This window comes from Thermobia domestica, chromosome 12, assembly GCF_964235325.1.
Source record: "Thermobia domestica chromosome 12, izTheDome1.hap1.1, whole genome shotgun sequence".
In the NCBI taxonomy this organism is placed as follows: domain Eukaryota; kingdom Metazoa; phylum Arthropoda; class Insecta; order Zygentoma; family Lepismatidae; genus Thermobia; species Thermobia domestica.
Window position 1 is genome coordinate 161,116,240 of NC_137465.1, and position 17,019 is coordinate 161,133,258.

Consider the following 17,019-nt stretch of genomic DNA (forward strand, 5'->3'; position numbering starts at 1 on the left):
AGGAGTCACATAGGGAATTTTAATACCATCTTCTTCCATTTTAGACTTAAATTTTGCCTATACAAAGCATCCACCATTGTCCACCAATATAAACTTTGGAATCCCAATGGTTACAAAATAGTAATATTCTAAGCATCTTAAACCACATTTAGTGGTTGCATTTCTAATATCTACTAAATACGTCTAAAACTGACAGTGCAAATTTATTTCCAGTACGAGAAGCTGGATAAGGGCCTAATAAATCAATTGAGACCATGTTTCTTACATTGTTTACGGCTACAGTTTGCAAAGGTCTGGCTGGTGGTGAAGTTTCAACTTTTGTGCGTTTACACAAAGTACAATCACGCAAATAATTCCTGATATCTCCACGCATAGATTTCCAATAACAACAATCACTTATAAAACCTAAAACTTTCTCAAAGCCAAAATGCCCTTGTTCATCATAATTTTGAAGTAGGAATACAAATTTTCTATTTGTCAGGAAAATAAGAACTACGATTTAACAAAATACCACTTTCAATTTTGTAAAATTCTCCAATATTACGATTTGTAACTTTCACATAAGGATCATTGGGGTTTTCTAGATATTTCATGATATTTTCGTACTCTGGATGTTCTCTTTGTTTGCTGATCAAATCTTGAACAGAAAATTTTTGAAGACGGCAACACTTCGTGCTTATTAACCTCATATCTTTCATCATCAGGAGACAAAATGATCCGTGACAATTCATCGCTAGCTTGGTTATCTCTGCCTTTAATATACACAATTTGTACGTCAAATCCCTGAATTTGTAATCTCCAACGAAAAAGCCTAGAATTCCACTGTCTTATTTTATGTAAATATACCAAAGAGTTATGATCTGTATAAATCTTTACATGTCTTCCCTACAACAATTGAGACCAACGTTTGAGCGCGACTACGATCGATAAACATTCACGTTCAGTTACTGTGTAGTTCTTCTCTGCAGGTTTCAACGTTCTACTGTACAATTCTAAAATATGTCTCTTACCATCTTCTTGAAAAAGAATATTTCCCAAAGCTACTGAACCGCAATCAGTAATTAAACAAAAATCGTGACCTAATAAAGGATGTGAAAGCATTACCTCTTGAACTAAGTCATTTTTCAATTGATTGAAACTATCTTCACAAGATTGATCCCATATCCACTTTTTACTTTTCTTAAGCTAATTAAATAAAGGTTCAGACTTTTGAGCAAAACCTTCTACAAATTTAACACACCATTGAAACAAACCTAAAGCTCTCTGTAACTCTTTCAAATTTCTAGGTCTAGGAAGGTCTTTAATACATTATACATAGGAAGGATTTTTCGTAATACCTTGTGGACTAATGTCAAACCCTAAAAAACTAAATTTCGTATTACAAAAAGTACATTTCTGTAAATTTAAAGTCATGCGAGCTTCGTAAACTTTCTGAAATATTTGGTCCAGAGACTGTAACTGTTCTTCGAAAGTCACAGAAATTACCGAAACATCATCAATATAAGAGACTACCTTTTCATACACACCTGCCCCAAGGACAGTTTGTAAACACAACATAAAAGCAGCTCCTCCATTTATATAACCAAACGGTACTCGAGTATACTGATACATTTTACCACTCCAACAGAAGGCTGCGTATTGTTTACTTTCTTCAGTTAAACATACCTGTGAATAAATTCCTACAAAATCCAAACAGGATACGAATTGAATACCTTGAAATTTAATGAGAAGATCACCAATTTTGTTGACTTTCAGCTGTTTTAATTTGACGAATTTATTCAACTGAGTTAGATCTATGACAGTGCGGAGTTTACTAGTGTTTTTCTTGGCTACACATAAAGGATGACAAGGCACAGAAACATATTTTTTTACAACGCCACATTCTAGCCATTCAGCTATTTGTTGTTCAATATTTTCTTTATGCTTGAAGGGTAGCGGGTACTGGTGTTTCACAATTGGCTGATCAGTCTCAACTTCTATAGCGTATTGAAATTTATTACATTTATCTGGCAAATAACTAAAGACTAATCTGTTTCAATAACAAATCAAACAATTGCTGCTTTCGAACATTGGACAGATTTTCAATTTCGTGAACTTTCGTTCAAATTTCGTTAACAGAGGGAAAGTGACTGAGCGAGTTTTCCTTAAATCACAAATATCCTGATTTACTTTTACATTATTGTGAGAATTTTGATTTCCTCATCTAATTTATGAATTTGTTCCCCATAGAAATAATACAAAAAATTTATTTCAGCAGCTTCGTACAAACGTGCTTGCTTAATTTGTTCTACATTTGACTCATTATTGATGGTATTCTTTTCGACATGTTCGAATGCTTTACTGTTTTCTAACAAACTATCCATCCATTCCGGCGTCAGCTGTTTTTTTATGAATTTTCAAATTCTTAACTATTGGACACTCTAGCACAGGTTCGACTACATTTTCAATCTCGCTTTCAATAGCAAAATCAGTATGAACATAACTTACATTTTTCACGTGGAAACTAACCTTATTAACACTCTCTCTAGTCTTTTCACTTTACTGTCCTTTTCACTAGTTTGAAGAGGGTCACAGCCAAATCTGTGTTCATTCTCTTTCATTGGTACCTTATAAATGTTAGGGTCGTAACCTACAGTAACTGATTTCTCGCTGCAGTTTAATTTCGCGTTAGCTAGAGATAAGAAATCTCTGCCTACCAGACAATTAAAATTAAGGTAACTGACAACAATAAATCTAACATCGCAAGTTACAAGACCAATTTCTACACAGAGGGTAACCTCACCCTTGACAGATTTTGTTCTCTTTCCACTATAATCTACAAGAAGAATTTGAGGAGCGGCCTGTAGTACAGCGTTTGACACTATACTTGATATTTTCTTCCACGTATTGTAGCTTAAGAGGCTACCTGCGCACAGAGCGTAAAAATTTTCATTCATAATTTTGACAAGAATTTCAGCAGTGACACTACATTACTTTTACAAAAATCTTTAATCTCCTCTTCGTCAGACGAGAAGACATCATCCCACTGTACTAAATTTATTGATTTTTTTATCGAGTTTTACAAAAACAGTCTAACAATTTGGAAGGAGTGCATTACTTCACTTATTACTACACCTTTCAATTAATTCCCTGCCATGAGCACTCTTCAGGCAGGGCGGTTCTAGTTTGGGGGAGGAAATCTGTTTTGAAACCCAAGTTAACCTGCAGTAACATCCACAAAATTTGGTCTTGATGGCCTAAAGCCAGTAGGATTACCAAAATTCGAAGGATTTACAAAATTTTCATTACTGTAACTAGTTTCAGGCGCAGTCCTAATCTGAGAATTACCATTAGTTGGCCTGTTATTTACATCATTCGTGAATTCACCTTGATTTACATTAACATTATTGTTATCTACGGCGGAGTCATGAGTGTAGAAGCACACGCCTTCTTCGTGCTTATCGGAATTACCATTGTTATTCCATTTTGTTTTAATTTTTGCGAGAAGAATTTTTTCTTTTTCAGTTACCTTTATCGTTTGAATTGTCATTCGATTGTACCTGAGCAGATTCACCACAGTTGTCATTACCATTCTGATTATTTTTCTGTTTACCGTTCTTACTGACAGACACCTGATTAACTTCCAAGAATCTATGATTGTTATTATTGTTACGGTTATCAGACCTGGGAATCGCTTCTAATCTCTGTATGACAGATAACACAGGAGACAAATTCATGGTAGACAACATAGTTAATTGACGTGTGTAATAAGGTGGAATCAGGTTTAGAATCATGCTAATGGCTAACGATTCTTTGATGCCGGGATTGATCTCTTGAATTTTATTGCACGTATACGACACGAAATTATATACAATTCCATTGACCTCCGGATCATATGGTTTATACTGCAATACCATTAGTTTATTGACACGTACAAGTTCCTTCTCAAATTCTAATTTAAACAACCCAACAAAGTGATCGTAAGAAGTGAAAAAACACAATTGTTCGTGTACCAATTTTGTGCAGAACCAGTTAATAAGAATTTAATGATATATAAATACTGACTAGTAGGAATTGACATAAGCGAAGCCTGATCTTCAAATTTACGCAGAAATGCAGTAGCAGTCAATTCGTTCTCGTTACCTGAAAATTTCTCAAGATTCTAAATCCCGTAACTTAATAGCTACCATTATTTCTTGTTTTTTCCTTCGTTTTGTTGTTTTTACCTCTACAGAACTATTATCGCTATGAGAATCCGAAGAATCGTTTCCACTCAACACAGGGCTAACATCAGAGTCAAGAAAAGGATTGGCATTTTTACGTACACTGGTTTCCTCTTTCCTGTTTAATTTCAACTTCAGGTTTTACATTACCTACAAACGTTGAAGACCTAATTTGACTTTCAATCATGCTTTCGCGCAAGTTTCTGACCTCTTGATTTACAACATCAAACTTACTTTCTACATCACCTTTTACATCGTCAATCATTCCTTAAGTACAGTGAGCTACTTAATGGGTTGCCATACTAACTTCGTAAACCTCGCGAATATTTCGATCTAATTTCATGATTTTAGTCTCGTATTCTTCCACTTTATCCTGCATACGCTCAACCTTATCATTGACTAAATTGATATCGCAACTTAAATCCCTGACTTCATTTCCAATCAATATAGTACGTTCACCGATGTCACTAACCTGATCTCCTAATTGACTAACTTTGGCATTAGCTAAACGTATTTTGTCTTCGTTGCTGCTCATGGTGAGCTTAATCTCAATTTTCTTTTCTTGTACATTTAAGTTCTCTTGAAATTGTGCTGTCAGTTTTTCAAAGTTATCCGCGCAAGTACGACTAACCCTGTATATTCCACTTCTCATTTGTACTAACACGGTCGATAATGTCTGAATACGTCCATCCATCTTCATTCTAACATTTTTAATTTACATGTAAAGTCGTTAGAGGATTTTTCTATCCGTTGTTGGGTTTCACTATTCGACTCATTAATAGCATCATTGAGTTGTTTGGTATCATTGACAGCACCATTAAATGATTGTATTTGTTCTTTGGTGTCATTGACAGCCTCATTAGGTTTATTAATAGCTTCAAGCAGAGTTTGCAAGCTTAAATTCTGAGTTTCTGCCATGACTACACTTTATAAATACAAAACCACAATATATATCAATGATAATTTCAATTTAGCGCATATAGCATATCATGAGAAATGAAGCCGATCAAATATTATAACACCTAAATCCTCTGCCAGATGCTATATCCGTTACAAATCAGTTAATAATATGAATTATTATTAATTCATCTGTCCCTGTTCGGGCGCCATTCTATGACAGTAGGGCTTCGCGCGTCAGGGAATAAACCACCATTCGGCGACTCCCTTAGAGTAAGCACAATTCCTCGCCCTCAAGCAATACAGTCTTGCACTGTGTTACCTAATGATTTGGAAGATACCCTTCTCTAATTTAATCACCGAATGACTCCGTTAACGCATTTCACCTTACCGTCCACGGTCTAGGTTCGGAATGTCGCAACCGTGAGAAGACCTAAAATTTTGAAATGAGTGTAAATGAGTGCATCATCCACACTCTTATACTTGTTACATCGAAATCACACTTGCTCATTACTGAAGTCGTGCTTTACGAAAACCGAACAAAATTTATAATTATTCCAAGTGAGTAAAAGTAGAATTTATAAGTAGTCTTTTATTAATAAGACTAAACGTACCAGAAATGTTACAAGTAGTATTAAAAATACCTTGCCCCGATTATGATAAGTTCGTAGAATAAAAGTGAACCTTCCGACGACATTAATGTCTTTGTTGTATTCTGCACATGCACACTCGCCGTTGCGAAATGTCCTTTCGTTACAATATCCACTTAATCTTCTGGGAATAAATGGGAATAAATCTCTATATTGCCGTGCCTGCCGAACGTGTAAGATGATTGCTTCGTACGTAGCTCATGATGCGATTATTATAGGTTTTGCTCACAACAAATTGAAATAATTGATGATTTTTCTGGAGAAGTATTTTATGTCCTTCTTAATAATCGCTTTTCCGCAGAATACTTTGTCCGCCCAATCGGTATCTCGCCCTTATTTACTTTTTATTACTAAGTACGATGTGGTAGAGTTTTACTTTAGTATTAATTAAAAATACACTAGTAAACGTCACTAGGGCGTTAGTCACCAATTATGTAGACAACTCACAACATATCATACTTAACTTATGTTTTTGGGTAGTTAATATATTGAATTAACACATATGAACGAGATTAACATTCAAATTCAAAGAAAATATGCTGAGTCATACTTTAGACAAACACAGACAAAAATCTTAGTTTCTTCACACACATTACTCTTAAATTTCCTCTTCCTTTTCTTCTACTCCTCTCTCTTTCAGTACTACCAGGGGCAGCACAATCAACGGAAGGCACACACAAGGTGAACTGTATGAATTCAAATGAGCGTCACAAAGCACACTAACGCAGAATCTGAGTTCAAGCAATATATATACTAAACGTAAATTTGGAGCAGTTACAAGGGGACCAATGCTTCGTGCTGTTAGCGTCACATATTCACACGCATGTCAGAGAAGAGTAGCATAAACCGTCATTTATGGGACCAGCATAACGTTTTCCAATAATCTACGGTCCAATTACCGTGTTTCTGTGCTCAAGCGCGACAAAGTCGGATGTTACGAGTCGTAGGAGTGGATGGCAAGTGGTTCGTCCGCTGTGGAGCTTCATGCATGCCAGTGTACGCAGTATAATTGCATGGGATATGGGTGTTGTGCATCCACCATTGTATTGGTCACGTATTGTCTCGGACACCAATGGTTCGTTTGGCTGTCACGAGCTGTTTGACGCTACGCTCACTCCACGATTTGAAATTCCATATGCTACTGCTGTTCCGTCTCTTGGAGACCGTTACCTCATTTTCTTCCCAATCTGTGTACACCTTCACTACACAGAAATGGGCGCATCCGACAAGTATTGTAGTCTCAGTTATTGACGCGCCTATTGTTCGGATACATACAATCATGCCCTATTGGAATACAGATAAATACCGCCCACCTCCCATTATAACAGTGTACTGTCTGCTAACATGTAGCCTCAAGTGTGTTATTTCTCTGCAATACCACCAATCGGGGTGGTCATGTAATCAGCTTGGCTGCTGGCCACACTTTCTTGTGTGGAGGACTGATCACAATTCAGCGAGCACTCAGTGCAAATAAATAAAAGAAATGAATATTTAGGTTTCATTTACTGGTGTTGTGTTATTTTAGCATGTTATTTGTTGCTCATCTGATTAATTGCTGAAGTTGCAGAGGGTGTGGAATTTTTGTATATTTTCTCCTTTTTCTCCTTATTTGTGGTGTAACATATTTTGCTTTCTATCTCATCGAGATGTTCCTCTATGGAGTGCAAATAAAGATGCTGGTAACTTCCATAAGGCCCAATCAATTTCCTTCTACATAAACTCTTTACCTTTAAATGTTTAACTAGTGGGACAATGGCGAATTTACTTCAAAAAAAAATTGTGGTCTAATACAGAAACAACCAATTATGGTAAATATTTGAATATAAAAGGTCTTTAGCTTTCAAAAATTATTTCTTCATTCCTGAATCTAGTCAAGTTATAATCCTAATATAGAAATTCGGTGTCATTACGGTTACCATACACTGTAAAAAATATCGGGAAGGTCTCTCATCTTCGGGGAAAGATTTTGCATAGAAAAATCTAGGTTTCTGGACAAATTAACAGACCGTTACTCCATTTTAACGAAAATAAGTCACTTTCAGTAAGAAATCAGAAAGGATTCGGAGTGTTCAGAAATATATATAGGATCCTTTCATCATCGGAAGCACGTTTTCTTTATTTTTAAGGAATTTTCTCATACATTTTCCATAATTTTATGTTACTTTTCCTTTATTTTACGGTAAACTAGCTTTACCTGGCTACTCGGAAAATTTTTGCTGATGCATCATGGGAGATGAATAAATGGCAATGATTATATCGTATCACAGTGATCATATTTAACTTCTGATAAAATAGTGATGGGCCAAATCGAATCCTTTAGCGAATCGAATACGTATTCGAATACTGTAAAAACGATTCGAATTCTACGAATACACCCTATTATATATTTCTTTACTTATATATCTATATTTATATCTATCTATCTATACAGATGGTGATCAGAAAAATAGAAACACCTGAACGAAATTGCAACATACCAGATTAATATGGTGGCGGGCCACCTTTCGCCTTCAGAACAGCCTTGATACGACGTGGGATGGAGGCATAGAGGTCGTGAATGGTAGCAAGTTGAATTTTACACCATTCCTCGTGCAGGCCAGTTCTGTGAGAGAGGATGGAGGTGGAAACCGTCGCCGGAGTCGTGTTTCCAAGACGGACCACAGATGTTCAATTATGTTGAGATCTGGGGATTGGGCGGGCCAGGGGAGGTGTTGAACTTCATCCAGATGTTCCTCAAACCACGCTGCAACAAAGCCAGCTGTGTGAATGGGTGCATTATCATCCTGGAAGATGGCGTCATTGTCCGGGAACAACATCCGGACCATAGGATGCAAGTGGTCTCCTAAAATTGCGACATAATCGTTGGCAGTGATTCGTCCGCTAAGTGTAACCACAGGACCCAATGAAAACCATGATATTGCGGCCCACAGCATCACCGAGCCGCCCCCATGTTTCACAGTTGGGCGGAGACACTGCAGATCATAAGCTTCTTTGGGCGTTCTCCACACATAAACACGGCCCGTGGTTGGGAATAGGATGAAGGATGACTCATTCGACCATATCACAGTTTCCAGTCCTCAACGGTCCAAGTTGTATGGTCGCGGCACCATTTGCGGCGTGCGAAAGCGTTATAGTCCCTGATGAGCGGTTTGGCCCGTGCAACACGACCCCGTAAGTTCATGTCATGTAATTCGCGGCGGACTGTGATTGTCGAAACAGGGTGGGGGAGGTGCTGATTGAGTTCCTCCGTCACTTGCTCCGCAGTGGCACGACGGTTCTGCGTGACAATGCGCTTTAATACCCGGCGTGACCTGCCACTCATGATTTTCCTCCGCCCACTGTCCCGCTTCCCCGATGTTTTTTTCCCGTGTGTTGTGTAGGCCGTCATCACCTTCGACACTGTCCCACGCGACACACCTAACACAGTAGCCATTGCCGTCACACTCACTCCACGTAACCGCGCACCAACAATTTGCCCTCTTTGAAAATCTGAGAGGTCTCCCATTTTACACTACCTCCGTCTGCTGCAGTCACTGCGCCTGACGTAGTATGGAGACCGACCTAACACACCAACACCAGCGGTCCGGGCGCTGCGGACGCCACGACACCACTGCCAACCCATACATCTGACTGTTGCCAACTACAGGTGTTTCCATTTTTCTGGTCACCATCTGTATTATATACATGTGTGTGTGTGTGTGACCAATTAATATTGCACATTCATAATCACCTTAAGGGATTTACGGGGAAATGATTGAAGAAATATCAATAAATTATTTGTATTGAAACGTATTCATGGTAGCTGGCTAAATAGTAAGAAAGTAGGTGCAACAATATTTATTGAATTTATTGAAAACAATATGAGGTTGAAACCACGTTTTCACTCTACAAGCTCTCATCTCACACTGAGACAGTGTTGCCACAGTCCTAGCTTTGGAGTGGGCTGAAAAATAGTACCAAATTGAAGCAAAAAGGGTTGAATTCATTATCTTATACCATCGGGGGTAAAACTGTCGGGGAACGCGGGGGGATGCCGTCTACCCACTTTCAGAAAATATCTGTGGCATCCCCCACTTCTAAAAAATTACAATGGGCAAAGATAGGCACAGGGGACAGCGTGACGCCATGCATCCCCCTACCTTTTCAGATCCACTTTTGCCTCTGAGTGTAACATATGGCCCTATAACACGAAAGTAACAGAGGTAAAGCTCTATAACACTCCCCCCCTTTTCCAAGAGTTTAAATCAAGAAATGTTTTTTAAAATTATTTTTTTAAAAACATCCAAATTGGACGACTAAAATTTCAATCACACTGCATCTTTCTCGTCTCCTTTATGCTCGGCGCGGATGTGCTCATGTAGCGTCATCTGCTTTCCGGTATAGTTCGAATTACGAATTTTTACACAAAGTTCGTAGCGTTATGCGGTGTAATGTCACAGAAATGAATGTTCAACAGCATTTTTTAAGAGTCTAACACACAGTATGAGTAACGTGAGATGTAGGAAAAGTCTTACTGACACTTTTGAAAAAGTGACAAGTATTTGTTAAATAGTGCTGAATTGGGTAGAATTGTACCAACTTTCTCACAAAAGGGGCTGAAAATGCCTGCGTGGTACCAACGGACCGATAAGTGAAAAAGGGCTGAATTTGGTACAATTGTACCAAGTGTGGCAACACTGCACTGAGAATTCTGATTCGGATAGCTGGACTCCAGTGAAGCCATATCTAGCATCTTGGTGCTAGATCTAGCATAATTCACATGCATTTAGCATCTAGCATCTTAACTTTAGCATCTTGGCCAAATCTAGCATTATTTCATTCTTTCCTCTGATGAACAGAAAAAGAACGAAAATTTATTTGGTTCAAGGACCGTCGGGAATTATTCTTTTTAGTTGAAGCGATCGTTGGAACCAGTGTTGAATTCAGACATTTTCACCCGGGGGGGAATGTCAACTCCTCGGGGGGGAGGGTTGTTTTTCTGTATTTTTGCAAGAAAGCAGCATATTTAACAATTCCATTCACATACACATCTTACTTAATATTGAGAGTAATTGCTGATAAATATTTAATGTGAGATTATAATTTAGAAAAAACAATCGTTTGATTTCATCTAAAACATTAAATAAAGACTGGCAAAAATATTTTACACTAAACTTTAACTGCTATTTACAGTAGCTATTTTTGTTATTATTCCCTATATTCAGTAATTACTGTTTGTTACTAATGTAGAAGTTTTTAAAAAGATTTAAATTAACTCAAATATTTTTTTTTATCCTAAAACAAACATACATAGGAATATCTTAACAAAAAGTTATCATTCTTTCTCACACTTCTGATTCTAAATCAAGCATATTAGCCTTGGTTTCTTCACCTCATACACATCAATAGTTTAGTTTACGAAATCTTCAGTAGGATTAGTGCCGTATCGTGGAAAACCAGCGCTTGGCGCGAGAGTATACGACGGCACCCCCGTATATATGAGTGAGGTCGACAGACCCGCCGCGAAAGATGAGAAAATTTTAAAAAGTAAACCCTGCTTTTCCTTGATTTTGAGCACTTTTCATTACTTTTTTCCTTTCATTTTATATATGTGCACATGTGTTTCTGTTTCATTCCTCTGTTTTTCTTTCCTTCCTTTCATTTCTTTTTCCCTCCCGAATTTTGCACCACTTACTTCGGCGCCCGAGGCCGTCGCCCCGCTTGTTCCTCCCCATGGCACCGCACTGAGCAGGATTTTCATCACCTTCAATAGCAATCTTTCACTTATATACTACTATCATATTGATAAATTCTACATAAGTCTCTAATACAGGAGGGATAACTGTTTCTCCCTCATCCCTCTAAATGACGCCTTCTGAATCTCATCCTTTAACTGAATTATTTTTAATTAAAGAAAGGTGTGTTTACTTTAACAATCGTAAAACACATTTACGTCTGTTACTACGATGCGAGAAATGGGATTTAGGCGTCCTATTTCAAATAATGCAAGAACTGTACATTTTCAAGAACTGTTCAAGTCTGTTGACATCAGAGATCATATGGAATGATCGAAAGATCTTCCCTATCTTTCCTTTCTTATCTCAATCTGTGCTAGTGCTAACTACTAATATATAATATAAGGCGAGAGTATAGTACCTACTAAAATACAAACCTTTCTTCAACAGTTGACAATTTCATGTTCTGCTAAACTCGGTCATAGCGTTAAGAAATACAGGTTTTATTGACTATTTGGTATTCTATCTTAGATGTTACATGTTCAATATTTATATATATTCTGCGTCATTTATATGTATATTGATAGATCGGATTTCGTCTGCACGTGCACGGAAAGAAAGCAAATAATTGGGCGAAGTAATTTCTACATTTTGTGACTGAAATTTTTTGAGTTTCTCCGGGGGGGAATGAATTTTGTTCGGGGGGGAGATTCCCCCGGGCTACCCCCTGAATTCATCCCTGGTTGGAACAATGAAACCAGTCAGCATTTCTCTGGAATTGAATTCAGAGAAATGTTCAAAAATAGCAAAACGTGACTCTACAAAACAGTTTTATTACTGTCAACTGAAACCTGAATGTTTGGTTATCTGGGATGTTTCTGTCCCATCCAATTTATAACTTGAGAGGGGATGGATATGAGCGTCAGGGGACAGCTAGTAATACACTAAAAGAAATGCTTCAGGCCTGTGTCGGAAGCGGCATGTTGTCTATATATTTCTTAAAATGTTATCCACTTATAAAACATAAATTCGACCTTCCTCCCTTATAATGTGCCATTTATCAATTTATTTCATTATCATTCCTGACAGTGTCATATTAGCTTTGTACATGAACATAGTTGAAACACTTCATTAAAATAATGAAGATAAGTAGGGGCGGGTCTTTAAAATTAGTTAGAAAAGATAATTTGAAAATCTGACATAATTTACAAAAATCTAGCATAATTCAGGCCCGTGTTTGGCATCATTGCGAGTCTCGAGTGTGGCAACCCTGCTGGACTCAGAAGAACTCGATGAATTCGAATTCAGGGAAAGAGATGAGGGTAGACAAAGAGAGTAGGCAATTTCAGGAAGAGGGGGTTCTTCCACGCGCGAAGTGGATAGGTTGGATGTTGAACGATTGTTTCTTGTGCTCCACGAGAGTGAACCTTGCTGCCTTGACAATAAGGGATCATTTTGCAAACAGTAGGAAACGTTGACATTTAGGTGAAGGTGGATGGAAACACATGAAAAAACCATGTTCTTATTTCTGCTATTATTGAGGCACCGCGCTTAGTGTATTCGGTGTAGAGATGCGCGATTGCGATGTGTTACAATCAAAACGTTTCGATTGTTTGAACCTCTCGAGACATTTCGATTCTTAGAGATTCTTAGCGAAATGTTCTTACCGAGAGGTTCTGACCGAGATGTTTCTAACGAAATGTTTCGTTTAGATGTGGCATCTATTCTCGTACTGGACAATCGAAGTCAAACTAGATGTACGAAGGGCGGGCATTTCTGCTAGTCTATATATATAAAAATGAAAGTATGTGTGTGTGTGTGCGTGTGTGTGTGTATCCTTTATGGACTCCTAAACCATTCATCCGATCGCCATGAAACTTGGGAAGTTGTTGAGTGCGCTCCCGGGAAGGTTTTTGGTATAGTAAATGTATCCTCAGTGGCGTAGAGAGGATTTTTTAAGGGGGACCTCACTTATAACTACCCGATCGCTATGAAACTTTAGTAAGTTGTTTAGTACACCCCCGCGAAGGTTTCTGGCAGGGCATAATGCATCTCTCCTCAGTGGCGTAGCCAGGATTTTTGTTGGGGACCTTATCTATCTGTCTGTTTGTCCTTTATGGACTCCTAAACCATTCATTCGATCGCCATTAAACTTTGGGAAGTTGTTCAGTACGCTCCCATGAAGGTTTTTTAGCATATTAAATCTGCCCTCAGTGGCGTAGCCAGAATTTTTGGGGGTACCTCATTTATAACTATCCGATCACCATGAAATTTTGGTAGGTTGTTGAGTACACTCCCGCAAAGGTTTTTGGTGGGGCATGGTACATCTATCCTCAGTTGCGTAGCCGGGAATTTTGTTTGGGGGGCCTGTGGGTTAGCTATCATCTCAGTATTTGCCTGACGTGAGTGAGGAAAACTCAGGAAAAACCTCTCAAAATAGCTGCCCTGAAAAAGCTATTACACCTTTTCGACCAAGTGACCCCACCGTGAATCGAACCCAGGATTGCTCGCATCAAAGGTAAGAGCGGTAGCGACTACACCATGTCAAGCTGTAGATCTACGCCTCACATAGCCTTGCTACTGGAAAGGCCGTTAAAACTAAACCTTCGAAAGTTCAATTATCCGTTATTGATTGATACATATTTTATGGGTATTACCGGCAGCAACGGCCTTAAGCACATAACGTCTGAGGGATGACTTCCCTCGGCGAGCAAATCATCCGGGAAAACGGAAGGAAGAAAGAAATGGGGAAGGAAGGAAACAGCATGCTGGGACCTATTTGTTAAGTACCATCCCGTCATTTGCCTGGTGTGTGTGAGGAAATCCCAGAAAAAAACTCATTCAGGATGGCTGGCCTGAGAAAGCTGTTACATTTTTTCGATCAAGTAACTCCACCGCTCGCACCGAAGACGAAATCAATTATTCGTGTCGTTCTCTATCTTGAGAATATATATAGTGTCTATATATATAAGGATGAAGAACAATTTCCAATAAGAAACGAAACTTTAAATGAGGTTATCTAATTCAACACGAGGTGCTTTCAATTCTCTTTGTCGTGTGTGGTTGCATCCTCTTTTTTAACATTTTTTTTAAAAAAAAAAAAGGTTTATTGAAAGAAAGGAAGAAACAAATAGCTTTAAGCAGCGTTTATGTACTGCACAGTCCATCTTCCTTTCCTTTTCTTTCCAATTTGATTACGCATATCATTAAGGGCGCCAATTTCTCTGAAAATTTGGGGGGCCATTCAGATGTAGAAAGTATATATATGAAGGTTTTAAGAAATTGCTCTCAAATTATGCCAATAATTGTATATTCATAAATACAATAGGGAGCTGTAAATGGTGGAGGTTGGCTTAGTGTGAAAAGCCTTGAATTACTTAACACATGGCCCCACGCTTGGATAGCCACGTTTTGTAATCGTGAGAATGACCAGGTGTAAATTAGAATGAATTTGAATGTTAGATAGAAACTGAATATTAATGAGTTAATTTTGAATACTATGCAAAATATCTAGCAAAGTCGGTAGAGCTAATTAAAAGTCGGTAGAGCAAAATATTAATTAAAATTATTAAGTGATCAAGCTAAACAAAATGAATTGTTAATTATTAAAATTTTGAAATATGGACGCGGGATGATAAGTCTAGCAGTCTAAACTGGGGGAGAGGTGTGATGCTTGGAATAGCAGCAATGCTCGTGTTGAAGCAGATGCCGTCCTGAGTGGAAAAACAGCACCGACCTCAACAAAATCGATTAATACTCAGCAATCCCATAATGACAGCATGTCATATGCTCAGGGAATATATATTCATGTATATAGTTGTTTGTTTTAATGTGTTACATGTGAAAAAGTGGTTAATTCACTTAAACAAAATAAAACTTTGGTGGCTACACCAGTTTACAAATGTCATGCAAGGGAGATAACTATGAGGAACTCCGACAGGTAGCACCACGACCTAAACAGTGCGGAAAATGTGCAAAACTCAACCCCGAAGTGTGTAGTTAATGTTCATAGTTAACTATAAATATACCACATTGACTTGATCCCTAGTCTTCCGTTGCAAGCGCTCTATCGGCTGAAGGAATTCCACTCGCTTTCTCTCGCTTAGCAACAGCTGAACCCTTATTGGTTCAACGCGTGGGTGTGAGCTTTAGTTTGCATTTTTGCCACGGCTCAAGACATTTTGGCAGCACAATAGTGTGTTTACTTGTGAGAATAATAATGTGTATTGCATATCGTCTGAAAGCCTGAACGTTGTAGAATATTGTACAAGTGGTAAAATTTAAATATTGATTTCCAATTTTGAACAATTAACAAGGAAAGCAGCCAAGGTGTGGTAATCGGGTCAGGAAGGACAATGACCTGTGGTGACAAACCCCTCTCACCGAAACACCCCCGCCATAAGAATTTTGGGTAGGTGAGAAGCGAGCCCAAACTTCTGGAAGAACAGGTGGGTCGTTAAAAGCAAATAGCAGGGGAGAGACGAGATGATTCGTTGCTTGTTCGTAAAGAAGAAGGATCTCTCTCTCTTCGCGCTGTTGAAGTAGAGAGAAGTTAAGCCCTTGGGGTTGTACTAGTATAGACAATTCGTTATTCATACTTCGAGATGAGAATTATCTCAGTATTATATTATTACTTTGCGTGTTTAAGAAAATAAACTCGTCGTTCTGTGTGCTGAACTATTTACAGCCATTAGTCAAAAGAAGACTACCAAGACGAGAATGTACAGTAGTACAGAACTTTTATCGTTTTAACACAATTTTAGAAATTATTGCAATGCGTTAAGATTTTGTCACGGGTGCGACATACTAAAACGGTTAATAACAAAACTGCGAGTTACCGTTTAACCAAGTAATGCGGGCTAACATAAAGTCAGTGTCATCTTCCCTTTGCTATTAGGGTGATGAAAGTTGTTAGACGCATATTAGCCACTTAACGGGCTGGATCGCGTTAGGTAGGCGAAACAAGCTGTTGACTACACCACAAATCAAATTATGTGCACCGTGAAAAATGGGAAAAGGCAAATCGTTCCCTATTGCATAGCTCTTACTGCAAGAAGGACTTGCCATAGCAGTAAGTAAGTTACAGTCTTTTTTGAAAAGATCGACAGGAGAAGCTCCAGAGTTCCAGAAAGTTTTAATGGGAAGAGAAGCGAGGCCAGAGTTGGACATACGTCTAATTAAATGGGAAGATAATAAGACCACCGCGGGAACCAAGGATAGGAATCCAGCAAGAGCATCCACGAATTAGCATCCATTTTCGTAAAATAACGTGCACGAACTCTCAATGTGGTAGAAAAGGCCTCAAAATTTAATATATCAATTTTCGGCGAAACTATCAAAATTTTAATCATAATTATTTTTTCTTTTTCTTCGTGTAAAGAAATTTATATATATATATATATATATATATATATATATATATATATATATATATATATATATATATATATTTACTGTGTGATTGTGCGCATTAAAGTTGTCTATTCACCTGCACTTGAAGTGCATAATTTCTACCCCAGGATGTCAGTCAAGGTATGTGGAATTTTTCTGTGTCAT